Source organism: Ambystoma mexicanum, chromosome 11, assembly GCF_040938575.1.
Source record: "Ambystoma mexicanum isolate Mex_15411 chromosome 11, UKY_AmexF1_1, whole genome shotgun sequence".
Taxonomy (NCBI): Eukaryota; Metazoa; Chordata; class Amphibia; order Caudata; family Ambystomatidae; genus Ambystoma; species Ambystoma mexicanum.
This window is the reverse complement of record NC_090934.1, coordinates 969289297-969310829: the sequence shown is the minus strand read 5'-3', so window position 1 is coordinate 969310829 and position 21533 is coordinate 969289297.

The following is a 21533-nucleotide window of genomic DNA, read 5'->3' as shown; positions in this document are numbered from 1 at the left end:
TAGACACAGTTCTGTGTGGAGATCCCCCCACCTGGGCAACCTGTAAAATAAAGATATAGCACAAGCCCAGTCCATATATTGTTCTGCAAGTCTTATTCCCTCTTATAATGTTTTTACTCCCCCAATGTACCTGGTGGAGTCGAGTTCTTCGAAGAGGCGTCGACAGATCCTTCTTGAGCGACCCCCTTTCAAGCGGGAGTCACGGATCGTCGAGAGGCGTCGAGAAGCGTCGAGGAACTCGGCGTTCGGCGGTGGGGAATCGACGGCCCTTCTTGAATGCCTTCCCTTTCAAGCGGGAGACACGGGGCGTCGTAAGTCCGATAACAAACAGGGTAGAACGGCGTTGATGAGGCGGCAGCTTCGATCCAAGCGGTGCTCGTCGACGACGGAGCGTTGGCGTCCTGCAAGGCAGAGGCGTGCGGGGCACCTCGGTGACAATTGTTCTGGACTGCAAAGATTGTGAAGACGGGGGCCCAGCAAGGGCGTCGAGTCGTTCGAGTCTTTGTGGTCTTCGGGTGGCGGGAAACCCACCGGCAGGTTTCTCGTCGGCGCGTTGGTCGTCCTCGACTTTCTCCGGCAGGATAAAGCGGTCGACGGTGCGGACGAGGGAGTCCTTCGATTCAAATGTTCTTAGGCAAGGAGCGGACGGCTCCGGTCGTCGGCGGCACAGCGTCAAGTGGTTCCCACGGCTGAGCAACACAACTTCGACGGGCCTCCAGCGGTTACACAGACCTGCGAACCCTGGTCGACGGCAATGGACTTCGACGGCGGCGATGTCCGGGTGCTTCACTTCGATCTCCTCGGCGGTCCCGTCTCGGATCGGCAGCCTTTCGAGGGTCTGACTTCCAGGGCGCTTCGGCGAAGATGTAGCGGTGCTCGATGATCCCTCGGAGCACGGGAAGAGGGCGCCTTACCAGGTCCTCTCTCGGGTCAGTCCTCGACGAATTCGGCAGCTTTCAGATCGGTCAAAGCAAGTGCAACAGCAAGTCTTCTTCTTCCAGCTGGGCGTCGAGGATCAGCAGTTCCAGTTACTCGTAGAGTGGAGACTCAGCTTCTGAACGCTTCTGAACAATTACCAGTGGTTAGAGGACCCCAGATATACTATTCTGTCTCTCATCCACACTGCTGGCAAAACACTCAGCAGCCAATCATACAGAAGGGCATTCATGCAGTCAGTCAGCACATCAGGCACACAGTGCATTCAGGCCACACTCCTCCCTTTCAGACACTCACAACAAGGAATGTGGATTGGGACAAGTACCCAGCCATTCACCACTACACACTGCATTCAGGCCAGTTTCGGGCAGGGCTGTCTCAGTCTTTGTCTCTCATGCCAGAAACCAGACAACCACAACAAGGAGTGTATATTGGTCATACACTCCATTCACCCAGGTCCCACCCACAGGAGGTACCCACAACATACAGTCACTGGGAAGGCTCCAGTCAGTCTAGCTGGGCCTTCACAACAACACCATATATGGAACTTCCACCCAACAGCCAGTCATGGGGAAGGGACAGAGTCAGGGCTTCCCAGGACTTTGGGAAAACAAGGTAACAGGCAATAGAAAGCAAGAGGCCACAGGGGCCATCTTGTTTCCTATCAGGAATCAACTGATCCCAATGGCAGGGCCTGGGTATCCCAAAATGGAGGACCCCCAGAGCACCTGTCAAATTCAGCATGGAGCTGCCACCAGCCCATACCCCTTAAGGGTATCCCATGGGTCTGTTCACCAAACCAAAAGAGAGAGCTGCACTGCCAGGAGTCCCACATAGACTCCTGGGCAGAAAACACGACAGAACACACGATAAAAAGCAGTAAAGGACAAGGATTCAGAGGCCCTGTCCCTCTGATGCATTTCCAGCATCACAGTCTGCACAACCGATGCTGGGGAAACTGCCAGCAGGCAATGTACTGTGTGCAGCTGCATTACATTTTAGTGGCTCCAGTTTTAGAAAGTTAGAGTCTTTCTTTCAGTTTGTGGGACTCCATTTCATTTAAAAAACGCAGTACTACAAATACCAACGTGATTATCTCTTTCTGGCCATTAGTGATGCTTGAAAAATTGAACAATTGTCTCCAGCAAGTACATTCGAAGGCAAACAATTCAGGCTAGCCGGCGATGGACAGTGCGACAGCCCTGGATTTTCTGCCAAGTACTGCACCTACCACTTTCAGGACATGGATAGTAAGAAAATTGTGAGTTCGGTGGTCGTGCAGGTAACACAATGTATATCCTCATTGGCCATGGAGAAACTAGGATTTATAAAATCAGTGGAATATCTGCAATCGAGGGGAATGCACATCGACCTCATAGCCACGGACAGACACGTTTCAATTGCCAAGACAATGAGAGAGCAGTTCCCACATATTAAACATCAATTTGACGTATGGCATCTTGCTAAATCAATCAATAAGAAAATCTCGGCTGCAGGGAAAAAAGGTTTGGAAAGTATTTCAAGTGGTCCCAGTCTATCAGCAACCATCTTTGGTGGAGCTCCAAAACTTGTGAAGGGTCAGTGGAAATACTACTTGAAAAATGGCGGTCACTGATGCACCACTGTACCAACGTGCACCGCTGGTCAGAAAAGCTACATTTCCACCAATGTGAACATGGCCCTTTGTCCCCAGTGGAGGCACGGAAGAAGAAGTGGTTGAATCCATCTTCACCGACACACAAAGCCATTGAGAAGATTGTTTTCGATAAAACTCTATCAAGAAATTTGAGGGGACTGACATAATTCTGTCACACAGCAGGTTTGGAGGTGTTCCACAATATGTGCCTAAAGTACAGGCCAACGCGCTTGCATTTCAGCATACAGGGCATGAGACATAGGACTCTACTAGCTGTCTTGGCCCATAACGAGAATCTAGGCCATGAACAATCTAAGACTACGGGTAATGTAAGGATGCCTCGCTACACTAAGGCCTTTTCAAAAAGAAGTAAGCAATGGGTGATCAAACCAGTCTATGAGGAAATGGAGTTCGACTTTGTCAAAAGCCTTATTGTTGTTGTATTAGAGAAGCACAGATATGAAATTTTGAACGTTTCTGTGCAGAGCACTGATCCATTGCCACCCAACATTGCCACTGTGCCATGTCCACCCAAACGAGAGCTGGTTGTGAAGTACAAATACCGGTTTAAATAATTGTAATACGATTGTCTATTTGTAAATAAATGTTATTGTACAGTATGCATACAAAGTACGCTAACCCTAACCCCTACCTTCACCATCCTGGGTGCCGAACAACCTGGGTGTCATCTTTGAATTCTCTCTCTATTCACCTCATATTGCTGACCTTGTCTATATGTGTATGTATATATTTTTGTTGATGTAACTAATTTTCGCAATCTCTTGTAAATGCTGCGCACTGTTAACCGAGGGGAGGCTTGCGTATTGCAAATAATAAAACAAACAAACAATAAATCTCACTTTCAACTCAACTCCTCGGGTACTTTATACTTTCCCTGACCTTCCCCAATAAATTAAAAGTCTCAATAGTTATGGTTCTTTGGGGCTTCAAAGCTCGCAGACAACGAGGACAAAATTGGGGGCCATAGAACGCGCCAAGCGAGACGTTGCAGATGGGAGAGAAGCCAGTTCGCATTTGCACATTGAGGCGTACTACATAGATGGATTCGAAACTTCAAGTTCTCACAGATGGCTTTACTACGGGATGTTGCAAAGAAAGAATGTATGCTCATTTCTAGTGAAGGTCAGCGGCTTTGATTTTCAGCTCGCGCCCTGAAGAGGCCCACAACTCGCACTGGCAGTATAAGGTTCTATTGTTTTTTTACCTTGAGAGACAGGGACCATGCCGAAAGAACTTCATTTGAAGGGGAGGGGAGAGCAATAACGTAAGAGACGATAAGGCAGAAAATTCTGAAACCAGACCGAGTTTCATGTTAGTTCAGTATACGAAAAATCAAGAGCACAGTGGGATTTACGGACTGCATTACGCAGAGACACAATGGAAATTGCAAATATAATGTAAGTAACTCTTTAGACGCTTTTATACCGGAATGAAGAATTAATGAATGGATGCATGAATAAATGAATGAATGAAGAGCTTGGAAAACGTTTGTGGGATTGTCCTTGTAGCGGGCACATGGGCATGCAGGTCCACATTCCACACGCATGTAGACAAAAAGTCGTTTCTCATTGTGTACTAACCTCGATTTATTTTGTTACTTTTCGCATTGATTTTAGAGCCGAACATACTCCATTGCACTATCCTTGAAAGCAAATAGTTTCAGCTTGGCCGTAATAAATGAAATGAATAATATTAATAAAGATCGGCTGGCGAGACCAATTATAAATTTGATTTTTTCAAAACAGGTATATCCTTCCCTTTTGCTACTGCCACCAGTTTCAGACACCGGCAGATGGTTTTTTTAACCGCCAGCTGCAGCTTAATGTAAACAACTGCACAATTCTGATGATTTTATGGGACGATCGCCAAGGGCCCATATGCCCTTATGCGGTAATAGTGGCTAGAAGCAACATATTAACCTTTACGCTGGCCTAGTGCCTACTTGATGGAACAGCCTTGCGGTTCAACGTGCGACAAAAGTGCTTCTTTTAACGAAAACCAACACCCTGTGTACCATAAAGGAACAGCGCGTGACTCACGATAAACTTTTACAGATTTGCGGATAGAGATAAAAGAAAATAAATGGCTTTCGGAGTTCATATGGCAATTGCTGAATATTCTATAAACATTTAATGTCAAATAAATGTACTTTACCAAATGTACCATGTTGCTGTTTGATTTTAAAGTACAGTTTCATATTCCGAATTGTGGCGCGCTGTGTTGTGAGTTGATCTGTGTTGGTTTCCGGGTTCTGTGTGAAGTAGCGTGGAAGGCTGGGTGCATTTGCTACGCAGCACAGAAACGTCACGGAGAGAGGCGGGGAATATGAATGTTTTGATAATGTCAGACTCAGGGGTGGGGGATATGATTTAGTGCCGCAAAAGCAGGTCAGCCAGGGTGATGGGGGAAATGATAGGATTATCACAAAATGGCAGCTCCCTGATGCCTGTTTTCGCGTGCGTTTAATGGACGAAAACTTGGGTAAGGTCCATAGGAAATTTTTCTAAAATCGAGCGAGTTAGGCTTAAAAACACATGGCCGACCCGTAGGGGCAATAAAAAACTTTGACAAAACCATTCCTTTAAACCACACCGAGCAAGACAACACGCTTCGCGTTACTTTGCAGCTTGCAGCGTGACGCTCACCGTGTCCAGCTATTCCCTCGAACCTCGGAGAAGCATTACCTGCAAGGAGATAAAAGGAACCTCATTAGCAGCAGCATCTTACCTGCAGTCTTCATCTTTAGCCACTCGCAGCTACAGATAACAGCTTCCTCCAATCTGCACACCTCCCGAACAGAACGACCTGAAAGAGGAAGATAGAGGCAACATTAAAGAAAGCAGTAGAGACATTTGCAAATTACAAACTGCTCAAAAGGCTTACCTGCCTGTTCACCTCTTAGCTGGCACCACTCCGGACATTCCACTTGCGCTGAAGAACACTGCAACCTACAAGGAAGGAAAACACAGGTTTGCAAAGGCAAGACTTCGCAGCGCTGCGCATAGCGCTTACTTACCGCATCATAGCGCTCTTAATGCGCCATCATTTACCAGCGGAGCTCAACCAAGCAGCACTAAAGCTCTGCATACCCAAGGGAGAAAAAAGAGACATTTTAAACAAAAAAAGGCATGCAGGATAGAAACAAAACTAAAGAACAGCAATAAGACCTACCTGAATAATATCAAACGGGCCGGCGTCAGTGAAGTAACTGGACTGCACACGCCCATGAAATACAATGTGCCTCTGCAAAGAAGGCAGGACGGAGAGCACGCCTAACTCTACCACAAGGTGAGGAGAGGGCGCCAGAGGGACTGAAATCATACGGGGGTGGAGGGAGGATACTTACCCCAGTCGGTCAGTCTTGAACACAGTCCTCCTGTATTTTCAGGCAGAACCTTCCCCGCAGACCACATCAGGTCAAAGCTGAGAAGCATACCAGCGAGTAACCCAGCTGGGTGGCTTCCCTGTGGATACCAGGTTAGTGTAACAACTTCTTTCTTTTCCATTAAGGTTGCTGACATTGAAAACTATATTTTTAATTGCCAGAAATCTGCACTCAGGGTCAGCGAGTTGCTAGCCTTGTCGTGCAAGCCACAGTTCACAACCTTTTATAAGGAAAAAGTTGTACTAAAAGCCCGACCAACTTTTCTGCCGAAAGTGGTTTTTGGAATTTCACCTATTACAGAAAATGTTATTGCCAACTTTTTACCCTCTGCCTCATCCCGGTAAGGAATAGGAGAGGCTTCATAGACTTTCCCCCAAAAGGTCTTTAAACTTTTATATTTCTCGTATGGCTAAGGTGAGTCAAGATGACCAGTTGTTTGTTGGATAAACCAGGAACAAACTGGGCCTTGCATTAACAAAGCAACTTTATCCCGTGGGATAGTTTTATGCATTGCCAAGTGTTATAACCCGGCCGGTAAGGATGTCCCTGTTGGCTTACGGGCTCATACGAAGAGGGGCGTGGCCACTTCACTGCGTTACAAAGGGAGGTGCCAGTACAGAACATGTGTGCTGCAGCCACTTGGTCATCTCCACATACTTTTACTAAACACTATTGTCTAGACTCTGCGTCAGGACAGGAGGCAGGATTTGGAAAGTCTGTGCTTCACAGCACTAATGACAATCCTTGAAAATTCATACTCCCTCCTCCAATACCGTACTGCTTTGGGAGGCTATCATAAGATGGGGAATACGTTCCATTTGAATACAAGGTCACATGTCTTTCCATCGAAACTTTTCTATCGAGGATTTGTTCCATCAAATATTTTTCATTGAAAGATGTTTCATTGAATTGCCATACATAAAGTGTAAAGTGTTTATGCATCGAAACCCTTTCATCGAACATGGTTTCATTATATAAACACTTTACATTTTTTGCATGGAAAAGTTGTTTAAACATAACGTTACAGCGAGCTGTCCAGGATTGAAGTGGAGTGCAAAAAGTTCCAATCTTATCCAGCGCTGGACAGCTCCCTCTAACTTGTGTAGTGTCAGAGAGTGCACTTCACATTTATTTTATTTTTTAATGGGGGGTCCCCCCCTGACTGCCTAATAAAACAAAAGTCCACAGTCACTAATACTGCACAAGTCAGAGGGCGAGGGAGCTGTCCAGTGCTGAAATCGCTTCACTACAGCAACAATGTATTTCAGCACTGGATAGCTCCCTCTCCCTCTAACTTATGTGGTGTTTATTTTTTATTTGGGGGGTACCCCCCAAACACACCTGAACCCACGTTGTGTTTATTTTCTATTTATTAAAATGCTTTTCCATCCAAATTCAATGAAAACAAATTCTATTAATATTAATTCCGTTAGAAAGTATTTCAATCAATACTTTTCGATGGAAAAGGAGTCTATGGATGTTTTTTTCGATGGAAAGACTGTATACCGAATACAATCCATTTGAAGAACAAATGACTTACCCCTGGTAATGTTCTTTTGACTGGATGTTCCTGCCTCGTATTCCTCATTTCCCCTCCCATCCAACCTCACAGTAGAATTTCTGTGCATTACACCTTTTGTTTCTTGAGAGCCTGGCTCTTTGTGACCTTGCGAACGCCAGACATTCTGTAACCAGAGGGCTAAAAAACTAGGAAATGAAGTAACAGGTGCTGTGCGTGCTGTATACACAGTCAATGATGGCAGCCTCAAGAGGGGATTGGAGGCCTTTGAGGGACATCGAGTTGACGATGACGCACGGCTCCCTCTACCGCAAAAAGAAATCTGAAGCAGATGACACTGGATAGAGTTATTATAAGATGAGGAATATGTGGGAGGAACATCCAGTCAAAAGAACATTACCAGGTGTAAGTAATTTGTTCTTCTAACCTAGTGTGTCTTTCTAGGGGGTTTGAGGAATCCTTATACCATGGGCAATCTATATGTGATCAGGCACTATATGTGCTCATAGATCATGGCAACTATATTGCAACAAGGGCAGTACCCTTTAAACCAACTGAAGTGACAAGACTTATCATTTACTTGCTCTTGACATAGCACTCAACTGGTCACAATACTCAAGGTCTAGCGCCATAGCAGACGTGGTTCTTACCAACCCGTTTTATCTCACAATACGGGACATTAGAGCATTGTCCAGCAAGAACCCAACACCCGGCAGCAGGACACACACATGATATATACTATGATCAGCGCAGTGATCCATCTTTCCTAAATGTTCTCATCTGTATCTTTATTAGAATCCTTATACCCATTGCCTTTCTTACCCAAGTCCTTTTCCTACAGCAACATATCCTCTTTTGGCCTTTAACACTAGGACAGGGTTGTAGGCAAGCCTGCCATCCATTCCTAGCCCAAGCCCTGCTTGTCCAGCAATGCGCACAGTCATCCCACAGCGCCTAGTATAGGTAACATCATGGCTGCACCCGCAAGCACCCCTTGTTACTCTGGTTCTAGCATGTATGCCAGTTCTACAACTGAGGATAGAGGCGCCGGACTGATCGCTTCCTCCATGGTGCATGCTTTCAAGGTTGAGTAGCAGGAGCCCATTGCCACACCATCTGAGCATGGCCCCTATGCCTGCCTGAGACCCTTCTCAGGGGAGAAACATACCCCGATAAATGGTGAAGAATAGCAGATCCCAGCAGACCAGACCAACCAGATGATCCATGGCTGGGGAGCTCCTGATGCAGAAAAACAGTAACGTATCATAGAATCATCCAGGTGCTCTGTACCAGGCTTCTGGACCCTAGGTGGGCATAGTACACCCCGGATGGAGCGTTTGGAGCCACAGAATCAGACACAGCGCTAATGGTCAAATACTACTCCACCCACCTCCAACCGCATGAGTGTCTTAAAATATCTGCCCACGACTGAGTCGATTCTTCAGCAGGCTTTTCAGTGGATAATTATCAGCCAAGCAGCCGTAACCTGGTCAGGCTGCACCAAGTAATGCATGGAAGAAGATCACTGCCGCTGATGCTGATGCAGCTGCGACTCTGGGAGTGGCCCCAAAAACCACCTCCCTTTGAAGAACTAGTCTGGGAGGTGCGCACTATGGAAGGAGAGATGGAGGACACTGTGTATAGTCTAACCAGTCAATTGGCATCCCCATATACCAGCCCAGGGTATGACCTGAGACATTAAGCTGAGGAGTTGCACCAGACCATTGTGGCCATTCAGCTGCTCACTGCCAAGACACCCCTTTTAGTTTTACAGGCCAGAACAGCCCGGAAGAGTCTCTGCATCACCACCCAACGAGAGGGAACACCTACTCTTCCAGCATTCTCAAGTGCCATGTCAGCCCCAACCGCGAACCGCACCATTCCAGCCCAGCTATGAGCAGGAGGGCCACAGTTTCTGTATGTCCCTTGTACATTCTAGTAGACACAATGGTGGAAATAAACAGTGAGGAACAGGATGTGGAGCACCTGAATCCTCAAGATTTCTATGCTCCGCCCAAGTAGACACATAGAACATTAAAAGGATTAAGTCTGCACCACCGGACAGACCCAAAACTGTAATGACACCACCAGTGGACTGGTCATCTGGGAACGAGCATTTGCCCAGACCGGCTAGCCCACCCACTGAGAGGAACATCACTTATAATCTTACTACCAGCAAGCGCAGGACCTGAAAATCGTGGGGAGTACATGAAAGGCTCATAGAAACACCAGCCACTATGACAGTTACCATCACTGGGTGGCAGGCACAAGCTCTACTGTATAGCGTCTCATAGATGGTCATTGTGTATGAGCTGTTTTAAAGGTAACACCTGGCCCAAATCCCATTGTATCTGTAAACATCAGGAAAAAGACAGTCCTAATTTCTGGGAAATGAGATGAGCCAAAAGGTTTATTGCAGTTAGTCTTGCAAGACAACCAGACAGCATCCTAGCATTAACCTTTCCCTAACCCACTTAACTGCTCTACCTTCCAGGTTTACTCTATAAGTACACTTCAGATGCTTGACCCTACTATGACGAAACGTAGTTAGTAGGCCTTCCAGAACATTATTCCTGCATGCTATAATACAATGAAAATGTTTGTCTCATGGCACTATTCCTTGCTTTATGTCTAGAGGTGTCAATGATAGATAACCTCTGGGTTAAACATGGCAGCATGCACGCAGTTCCAGCAACATCCTCCTCAGGTGAGGGGCATAGGGCCTCCACCCCTGTGATGCCTTCTGTTGTTGCTGAACAGTTCTTTGCTCATTCCAGTTTCAACCAGAGCGATCAATTGGCACGAAAACCATTGCCTTGCACCAGTCATTTGAGGCCGACCAAATTGATGGGGCCAGCAATTTGGGCACACATGCGCAGTCTAGGTGGAAAAACCAGCAACACCTGGTGCCAATAGGGGTAGCAGAAGCCCTAGCAAATGTTCACTGAGATTTAAGGAAAAACAACAAACACTAGGTGTGCGGGGATGACATATTGATGAGGCACTGAAAACATATGTTCTCTCTTTTCTCTGTGGTCCTCCTATACCAAAGTGATCGCCCCCTCATTTCATCATCTTCCTGACCCCACAATTAATACATAATGTATTATTATTTTCCAGCTCACTTCAGGGGCTACGTTCGTCCACATACTATTCTTTTGCACTTTCAGAACAACCACCATAGTATCAACAGACAACATTTTTTAATACAGTCCCCATTTTTACAGAAGTGGAAGTTTTATAGGACCGCGGCCACCAACGTCTGGCCTTTCATTTACCTCTAAACTACAATTTTGATTGAATTTCATCATCATGGCACTTTCAATTTGCGAATTGCTTGTTTCAGTTCTGTTGGGAGTGCATCCTTTTCGAATGGATTGTGTCCTCCAATGTATTCCTCATCTTTGACATGTTAATGCCCAGCTCCAGCTGCTTCAGGTGCCCTGCGTCGATGGCGTTGAGTCGATGTCCCTCGAAGGCCTCCGTCTAGGGTGACGTCATCGGAGAACATATATAGCACACACGGCACCCATTGGTCTCAGTTCTGTTTTTCCACGATAGAATTTGCTTCATCTAACGAGAATCGGTGCGCCTCATCGACTTGTTTTCGAGAAATTCTTCAAAAATCCTTCGATATGTCTTCATCCTCGACACCATCAACACCGAAGACCAGTTTAAAAAAATGCTGTGACCGCGGGTCCAGGATGTCCCTTACTGACCCACACAGTGTCTGTTTGTGGTGCCTAGGTTAGGACCACGACACGGCCAGTTATTCATAGTGTCAGTCCATGACAGGAAAGGCCTTGAGGGAGTGGAAGAGGAAACTCCAGGTAGGAAGAATACCCTACACTAACTGTATCTGAGAAAGTTTATACTCCTTTACCCAGAAAGGAGTTTTTCAAATCACTCTCTTAAATCTATGAAGATGAGGAACACTCTGATGACGAAGTTGCTTCCTTTGGATTGCAATATGGGACATCCAATGCTCCAGAGTGTCTGATATCAGAGGAGTCCACGATTAAAGATCTATACGACAATTTACAGTCTGCGAGTGGAGTTGATACTTCACCCGAACTAGAGCTCGGTAGGCCTGAACCTGGCGAACATACCGACGCACCCTACAGACAACTCATGTCCAGAGTTGTAGAGTACTTAGGATGGAGCAGACCACCACTCCCTTATGAACAGGACAATCTAACCGATATTTTGGATAAATATTGAGGGACATTGACTCAATGCCATCGACGCAGGGCGTCCTCTGTGAAAAAAGTTTTCTGAAGCAGCTGAAGCTGGACATTAACATGTCAAAGATGAGGAATACGTTGGAGGAACATCCAGTTGAAAGAACGTTATCAGGGGTAAGTAATGTGTTCTTCGAGTGGATTGTGTCCTCTAACGTATTCCACATCTTTGACATGTAATGTCCACAGCTGTGCAGCTTCGGAAATTTTTCGGCAGAGTGCGTCCTGCGTCACTGCCATCGGGTCGATGTCCCTCGAAGGCCTCCGTCAAGGGTGACGTCATCGGATGTTATAAGTAGGACGCACGCCACCCGCAGCCTCAGTTCCGTTTTTTCCACAAACGTGTTGGCTTCGAGATCTCGCGCCTTGTGTTATCAACTTCGATAATGTCTTTTTCTTTGACCCCTCCGACTCTGTGGTCAGGCTTTAAAAAGTGCAGGGACTGTAAGTCCAAGATGCCCATCACGGACATGCACCATATCTACTTGTGGTGTCTGCGAGAGAGCCACGACACAGACGACTGCTCGAAGTGCCTGTCGTTGACTGCCAAGGCCTTGCGGGAGCGTAAGGGGAAGTTACAGGTAGGTCGGGTATCCAAACCCCATAAATCTAAGAAATCTGGTCTGTCCACCGACAACTCGAGGGGTGACTCTCCCCTCCGGAAGGAGTCCAGGAGACCCCGGTCCCAGAGTGGTTCTGGCCACTCGTCCTCCTCGTCCAGGCACTCGCGGAAGCGGCATCACCGTTTGCCTTCCCCATCCTCGTCGGATGATGGCTCAGTGAGGAAAGTGGCTTTCCCCACTAAATTCTCTACTCCGGAGGAGTGGGAGGCATTCAAGGAGAAAATGTTGGAGATTTTTCAATCTCAGGGTACTGCCCCATCCGTGCCTTCGGTTGAAGCCGCGGGGAACGGTCTCGGTCCGACGTTCGTGCACCTTTGGGCCCGAGCGGTTGGCGCAAAAAGCATCGGGAACCGTCGTGGTCCCGTTCGGAATAGGCTCAAGATCGCCGGAGACGTGCCAGGTCCAGGTCGAGACCCTCGTTCCCAGCGAAACCCTCGAAGCTTGGGAAGGTGTCGAGTAAGGTGTCGACCCCATCGGCACCGTGCCCATCGAGTGGGGCTGTCAGGGCCTTGCCCTCGACCAGGCCCTCGGAGCCCTCGACGCCATTGTCGACGTTGATACCGAAGCCGTCGGCCCACTGAACCCCATAAGGGCCTAGAAGTCTGAATTTGCTGGTGGAGGCCCCTAGAGCTGTGGATCCTCTGAGAAAGGCTCTGGCTAAGACTGTGAGCCCCCCCTGTGGACTCCAGGTCTACTACTAGGAGGGAGTTCTTTCACTCTCTACAAGATATTTATGAGGAGAGATCTGATGTGGAGTTGGAGCCTTTTGGCGCTCCTAGTGAACTCCTGAAGCTCCTGGCATGGTCTTTTTGGAGGACAGTCAGCTGGAGAACCCGAGGCAATCTTTACATGATGTCAGTGGCCTGGATACATCTCCTGAGATGGAGTTTGGGAGTTTGTCAGGCCTGAGCCAGGGGCTCATGCTGAATCCTTTTATAGGAGGTTGATGTCAAAGGTTACGGAGTACCTGGGGTGGTCAGGCCCTCAAGTTGAATTCGATCAGGATGACCTGACTGACATTTTAGATCGGGGTCCGTCCACTGACCCAGTGTTGCCTTTTCACATGGCGTTACAGAAAAGGGTGGCTGCTACTTGGAACACCCCAGAGTCTCTTCCGGCGGTCAACAAGTCGCTGACTAAGAAATACCATCCATCCAGTAGCGACCCCAGCTACCTATCCACACACCCCACTCCGGAGAGTTTGGTGGTTCAGGAGGCCATGGCCACCTCGAGGCAGGTGGTGTACCCTACCATCCCTCAAGATAGGATGAAGATGACGAAGATGCTTCCTTTGGATTGCAATATGGGACATCCAATGCTCCAGAGTGTCTGATATCAGAGAAGTCCACGATTAAAGATCTATACGACAATTTACAGTCTGCGAGTGGAGTTGATACTTCACCCGAACTAGAGCTCGGTAGGCCTGAACCTGGCGAACATACCGACGCACCCTACAGACAACTCATGTCCAGAATTGTAGAGTACTTAGGATGGAGCAGACCACCACTCCCTTATGAACCGGACGATCTAACTGATATTTTGGATAAATATTGAGGGACATTGACTCAATGCCATCGACGCAGGGCGTCCTCTGCCGAAAAAAGTTTTCTGAAGCAGCTGAAGCTGGACATTAACATGTCAAAGATGAGGAATACGTTGGAGGAACATCCAGTTGAAAGAACGTTATCAGGGGTAAGTAATGTGTTCTTCGAGTGGATTGTGTCCTCCAACGTATTCTACATCTTTGACATGTAATGTCCACAGCTGTGCAGCTTCGGAAATTTTTTGGCAGAGGGCGTCCTGCGTCAATGCCGTCGGGTCGATGTCCCTCGAAGGTCTCCGTCAAGGGTGGCGTCATCGGATGTTATAAGTAGGACGCACGCCGCCCGCAGCCTCAGTTCCGTTTTTTCCACAAACGTGTTGGCTTCGAGATCTCGCGCCTTGTGTTATCAACTTCGATAATGTCTTCTTCTTTGACCCCTCCGACTCCGTGGTCAGGCTTTAAAAAGTGCAGGGACTGTAAGTCCAAGATGCCCATCACGGACCCGCACCATATCGACTTGTGGTGTCTGCGAGAGAGCCACGACACAGACGACTCTCTACAAGATATTTATGAGGAGAGATCTGATGTGGAGTTGGAGCCTTTTGGCGCTCCTAGTGAACTCCTGAAGCTCCTGGCATGGTCTTTTTGGAGGACAGTCAGCTGGAGAACCTGAGGCAATCTTTACATGATGTCAGTGGCCTGGATACATCTCCTGAGATGGAGTTTGTCAGGCCTGAGCCAGGGGCTCATGCTGAATCCTTTTATAGGAGGTTGATGTCAAAGGTTACGGAGAGTCGCTGACTAAGAAATACCATCCATCCAGTAGCGACCCCAGCTACCTATCCACACACCCCACTCCGGAGAGTTTGGTGGTTCAGGCGGCCATGGCCACCTCGAGGCAGGTGGTGTACCCTACTGAAGTGGGAGAATGTAAGAAAATACTCCCACCAATTCCCTCACGCCCCTGGCCTAGAGGATCGCGGCTCAGACATCCGCCACGAGAGGAGTTTGCCTATCTACCAGACGACCAAATAACGTGGTACAGGAACATACGGATGTGCGCACCAGCCTGCCCACCAGCCTGCCCTGCTCATGCCGACGCCTGCGGCATGGATGGACTCGACTGAACCACTCAACAGTAAATGAACACATCGTTAGAGATGCCATGACGACCTAGCCAACGGTCAGCACACCCGTGCAAACATGCACACTGGACACTCCCACACCAATCCACACGAAGAACATATCCAGTGCTATGACGTAGGTGACGGGCACACCCACTGACGCGCATCTTTATTATTTTCACATAGCTTTTTCAAAATGCAGAAATGCAAGATGCACAACAAACTCATCTAAAATGCTTGCTGACGCTTCACCTAACCCATACATTGCAATGAGAAATATAACAAAGACATGATACTGGGGATAAGGCAACATGACACCGTAACTTAAAGCGCCGTGCATCAAACATCCCCACCTATGCACCAGGCCCAAGTAGGCCGCAAGCAAGAGCCTCCATGAACATTGAACGAGCAAGAGTACAATTGCTGACCCTGCAGAATGAGCCCGGCAAGAGCAGACAGTCAAGGGCACAATGTTGCAAACTCGCATGCCACAAGCCGAAGCCAAGGCCACACCTGCAAACTAAGCCAGGCACACAGTGGAAAATGCAATATTAAATGTGCAGAATTATGCCTCAAACACGGTCTTTCCTCACGTGACCAAGCCAAACCTGGCATGATGCCAGGCCCAGGGAGGAGGGAGGCGCCTGGATTCCACGTTTTGAGACACAGGCAGCAACAATTAAGCGATTCAATGGACATCTGCGGCAGTGTGAGTAGTCTGCCCTCCAGCATATGAACAAATCCTCGCATTGTCTGCACATACCTATAGTTATACATTGTTGCAAATGACAGGTGCACCGCGAGCTGGGAACAACGATGGTCCCAGACTGGGGGGCTTGCGAGTGGACCAATCAGAACATGGGGCTCTTATCACTGACGCCATTAACATTAGCCAATCCCCAGGGGTCTTCATGTAACAATTTTCATGTATCTAATTGAAGTGACAACCCAAGTATACCACCTGACTGACCCTCAACCACTAATAACGTTCTCCATACGTATGCTATACTAACCCTACCACTCGAGGAACCAATCCAGAGTGGCGATAGGTTTTTTGCTAACTTTCCCAGGTGACGCAAGTAGCACGTCATACTAAAGTAAAAAGGGCCTGCGAGCCCCCACGAATTGAGTGTGTGTGTCAGGACGGACGCGTACGATCCTTGACCCATCCCTGCCGTTTGTTTAATAAACAGCAGAATCACCTTGCTTCTTGCGTGTGCCTCATACTCATTTTTGGGATACGCGGGAGGAGTTGGGGCCTCCCTGCCCGGGGGTCTGCGGACGGCCAGTAGACCCCAGCAGAATTTCCCCCCGACAAGTTGGAGGCACTGCTGAGATCTGTTTAAGATCTGCTTTTATTTTATTTTTCCGAGTGCTCCCGTTGCGAGGAGGCCCGGCGGCGCGGCCCCCTCTGCCGCTGCCCCCTTTTGAGGACTACAGGACCATCGCAGAACTTCGAGACGACCGGACAGCGCAATCCGGATATTGGCCTTCGGGAGCCGGTTGAGAAGTATCCTGCCCGCGGTTGGCGAGTGTCCAGACGTGGTCCAGACGAGGGGAGGTGGCGAGCCGCTTGGAGGGGTGCATGCAGTCGAGCGGCCCCGCATCAAGAGAACTTGGTGAGTATGCCACGCCCAACAAGCAATGTGAAATTGTGAGGGAGGGGGGAGGAATAGAATACGGGAGGTGGGAGGTGTTACACAGGTGCGCGGAGAAGGTTTGATAAACTAGTGTTGAGGGTGAAGCGAATGGTAGCTGGACAAGTACGAGAGCAGTCCGCTACATTACGGAAGAGGAGGGGGCGGAGCACGAAAACATCACGTGCGGCCGCCCGTCGACACTGATTGGCCTAGGTCGCGACCACATGTAAGGATGTGTGTGAGTGCGGTTTCCTACGATTTGGTGATTATTGATCAATGAGTAGATGAGGATCCCTATTGATCGAGCAGGAAACTCGATAGATAGATGACGTTTCCCTGTAGGCGGTAGCTAGATGGTTGCCTAATACGGAAGATAATTGGCTGGTTAAGCCCTCCTGTCGAGGGGCGTATCACACGCGAGGCGACGCAGTGTGCGCAGTCCGATTATATTGTTGATTACCTTGTTCCAGGCGTGACAAGAAGACAGCTGTGGGGATAACGGGGGTAGATTACAAGCGTATTTTGAACTTTTAAAAACATGTGAAGAACTTACCTGTAGTTTTGGAGGAGATCGGTGACGTCACCAGTAGGGCTTTCATAGGATATCTCGAATAACAAGGCATTTTTTTTTTTTTTGGAGAGTGGTGGGGAAGAGAATTATGGTAAGGGAGTGGAGACGGAGATAAACGGTAACGAGTAAATTGGGGAAGGGTAAAAAGGGCGACGTGGATGCGCACGGAGAACGCCGACCACGGCAAGTGAAGGAAGAGGAGAAAGGGTATAAGAAAATGGGACCGCTGTACAAGAACGTCACACGGGGCACGCAGCCGCAGGGGGCTACGTGCGCCTCGGCCGCAGGGGGTCGTAAAGGTGTTCGGTAAAGGAAGAAAAGAAAGAAAAGAGTATACAAATGCAAATGCTATATTTTACTATTTTTCCTTAGCGGACAATCGCAAGTCCCCAAAATTACGGGGCCAGGTAAAGATCTAAGATTGTATAGCGTACACTGTTAGCAAGATAACCGCTACCAGATAGGGGTAGGATAAAAAGTGAAGTGCTACTATGTCATACGGGACAGGATCGGGAGGGTGGGGGAACACCCTCACTACCCCGCTACAGCACATATGTAAAACACTGTCACCCCATAGGGAGAAACTGATCAAATACAGCATAGAATGGACACAGGGGACGGACAACAAAATGACGACACCATGGCCGCCTAATGGCAGTTTCGACCCTTATACCCAACATTCACTATTAACCCATCTGCATAACACATACAAGGGGAAGAAGTTGACACACCACGTGGAGGTGTTTAACTTATGGAGGATGTTCCAAGGGTCCCGACCAGGACCAAACGGAATGTTCATTGTGGGGGAAACAACGGAAGAAAAGGAGATTAAGGAGGAAGGAGAGAATGGGGAAAAGGAGAGTGAAGGCACACAGAACACGGGGAACGGACAAGAGGGAGGAGAAAAGCGTAAAAACTCAATTGAAAATGAAATAAAAAAGGAACAGAGCGACGATATAACCCTTGCGAAGTTAGTGAAAACGGAGGGAGGGGGGTTGTATCCTTTAAGAGAACTAGGAGAAATAGCAAGAGAACAATTAAGGGCGGCTGAGGGGTACTCGAACCCGGCATACAGCCTGCCACCATATACAGCTACAGGTGGCCACACGGGAGGGGAGCGGACTAGTACGACGGGATCAGCTCATAGGAAGATGCCCGCAGGGGAAGGGAGGACTGGAGAAGAGCAGATCGCGGAAATAGGAAATGATGAATGGGTAGCTGCGCAGGTAGTATTAAAATTACGAGGTTCATTGACAGGAGAAGAGAAGGAGGTAGTAAGGAAAATGGACGAGGATAATACCAGGGAGAGTGAAATGAAAGGGGAAGAGGGGAAAAGGAAGGAGGGAGAGCTGTTACGACAAAAGGAAGAGATTTTGGAGGCACTGATGAAGCAGCTCGAGAGAGAGGAAAGAGAGAGAGCCCGGGAAATAAAAGAAAGGAAGAATGAGTTGGACAAAATGAGGGAACGAACTGAGGAGCAAAAGAGAGAAGCAGAAAGGGTAAAGGCAGTAGCAGAGAGGGTATCCAGAGCAGCACTGCGTGACAGGAAAAGAGAGGAAGAAGAGAAAGAAAAAGAAATGGCAATATGGAAGAGGAGATTACTATCAGAAACGACAAGGAAATACGAAGAAGGGAGGATGATAGAGAGTACATTAGAACGGGAAAGGGCGAGATGGGAAAGGAAGAAAGAAGATCAAAGGACATTGGAAAAGATGAGTAGTGAAGTAATGGAGGAATTCAAAAAGAAAAGAGAGGAAATTGGTAGAGAAATAGCAGAGAGAAATGAAGGGGAAAGAGAAGATAGGAGAGGGGAGAGTGAAGTAAGGGGGTATGTATACAGAGACACAGAAGTAGCAACAACATCAGCACAAAGGGGAGCGATTGGTAAAGAAGAAAAGGGAGGAACGGATCTAATAGACTTAAAAACAGTAACGATTAGGGGGACAAAGACAGATTGGGGGTTGCCATTTATGAATGAATTTTGTAGTGAGGAAGAAGAAGGAATGGAGAAGGAAGGAAGAAATAGTGAAAGGGAAAGCCTAGGTAAATTATACATCACCCGGACAAATAAAGACTCACCATGGGCCTGTAGGAGAAAGGAAGAACTGGAAGGAAGTGAGGGGGAAGAGCAAGGAATGGCGGGAAGACAGACACGTGCAGCTACACCCTCATCATACCGTCCAACATGCTCCCCCAGCCCCACCACCCCACACTCATTACGTGCAACAGGCCCACCTAAACTCGCACCCTTCTCCCTCGAACTGACACCCTATGCAAGCAGGCTTAGAGACCTCCCTGGACGCAGGCAGGGAGAACGAATACACACGCCCACATTGAATAAAAGAAATGATGAAAGAAGGGGAAGAGATGGAGGAGAAACAGTTACGAGCAGGGGAAATATAGACGCAATTGACGATGTAGGAGACACAGAAGAAGAGGAGGGGTGCGCAGACTCGATTTTGTGGAACCCAGGGGGTCAAACAGAACACAACTTAATGCCACTTCTCGAGAGGGGAGGGGTTAGACCACAATACGTCCCTTGGAAGCATGCAGACAAGGAAAATATAAAGTGCAGGCTCCCATCATTAAGTGGAGGTGCGGGAAAATGGATATATGAAATGGAAAAACACACCGCAGGACAGAAACTGGCAGTAGGGGATGTAAAGGGCCTTCTAATATCAATATTGGGGGATGCAGCAGATGACATCTGGAAGAGAGCAGGCTTCCCCGGGGTTACAATAACAAACACATCACACGATGGGGCACCATTCGCAAACTGCAGACATGCATTATGGCAAGCGCTGAGGGTACAGTACCCAGACACATCAGACATAGGAGCAATTACCTCACGCAAGATGCGTGACAACGAAGATCCTGTTGATTATATCCAGGAAATTCAAGAGAAGTGGCGTATGGAAACTAGAGAACAATGGGACAAAACAACAGCAATATTCTATCATATACTAATACAAGGGCTCCCAGAAGCAGTTCAGAAACAACTGAAGAAGGTAGTAGGGATGGAAGCAAAAGCATGGCCAGAAATACAACTGACGATAGTACATCATTGTAGGACATGGCAAGAAAAGATGAAACAAAAGGAAGAAGATAGAAAAGCGGAAGAGGCTAAATTGGTACAGAAAAAACTTACTAAATACACGATGGAAGGTGCACTAATAACTACACCTGCAACAATGACTCAAAACCCCACACAAGTAGTGGCTGCACAAGATCCCTCCCAATTACAATCATCACAGATTGTAGCACAACAGCTGCCACCACCCCAGCCATACACAACTAACATGGGAGGAGGATACTCAACGCCAGGAGCTGGATATTATAATTATAACAGGGGAAGGGGAGGAATGATGAGGGGGAGGGGATACGGCTATAACACACAACAGCAAGGGGGAGGATTAAGAAATTTCTACCCCACCGGGCAACCAGTATACCAAGATAATTCAGGGAGCATTCCATGGCAGAACAGGGAACCACCGGTATGTTGGATTTGTGGATTACTAGGGCACATGTCACGCACATGTAGAATGAGACCAGGCACACCATCATGGGGAGGACAGGGACAACAAGGGCCTACACAGGAACAGCAGGGCATCCAGCAACAGCAGGCATTGCAACCGGGAAATGGCCAGCAACAACTAGTAACACAACAACAGCCACAGACATATTCACTGCCACAACAACAGGTAGCGATAACACAACAACATCAAGTGCAGCAAGTACAGCAACCTGCCCAAATTCAAGACCATAACGTAACCACTACCAATACACAACTGCAGCAAACACAACTGGGAAGGGTGACGGTCCTGGGACACAACCCTTACACAGGAAGTGGTCAATCATTATACCCACAATAGGACAGCCCACAGACGTCCTTGGTGTGTCCCATCCTGTCGGTAACACCTAATAGTGCGGAGGAACCACGCATAGAGATAACGATAGGTGACAAAAAATTGTCATTCCTTGTTGACACCGGGGCGACCCGGTCTTGCATAAGGGAAGGTAAATTTAAGATGTCAGGTGAGGCCATGAACACCCAAGGATTCTCTGGGGCTAGGGGGTTGGTTCCCTTTACTGATAACATTCCCTTATAAATAGGGGATTATGACATGTCCGTCCCGCTTTTATATTCTAGGGCCTCACCAGTAAACATACTAGGGAGAGACATAATGAGAAGGTTGAATATGACGATCTCCTTTACGGAGGACGGCATAATTTGCTCCACTCCAGGAATAAATATGCTCACTGCACGACAAATTATGCAAGCATATTGTGGACA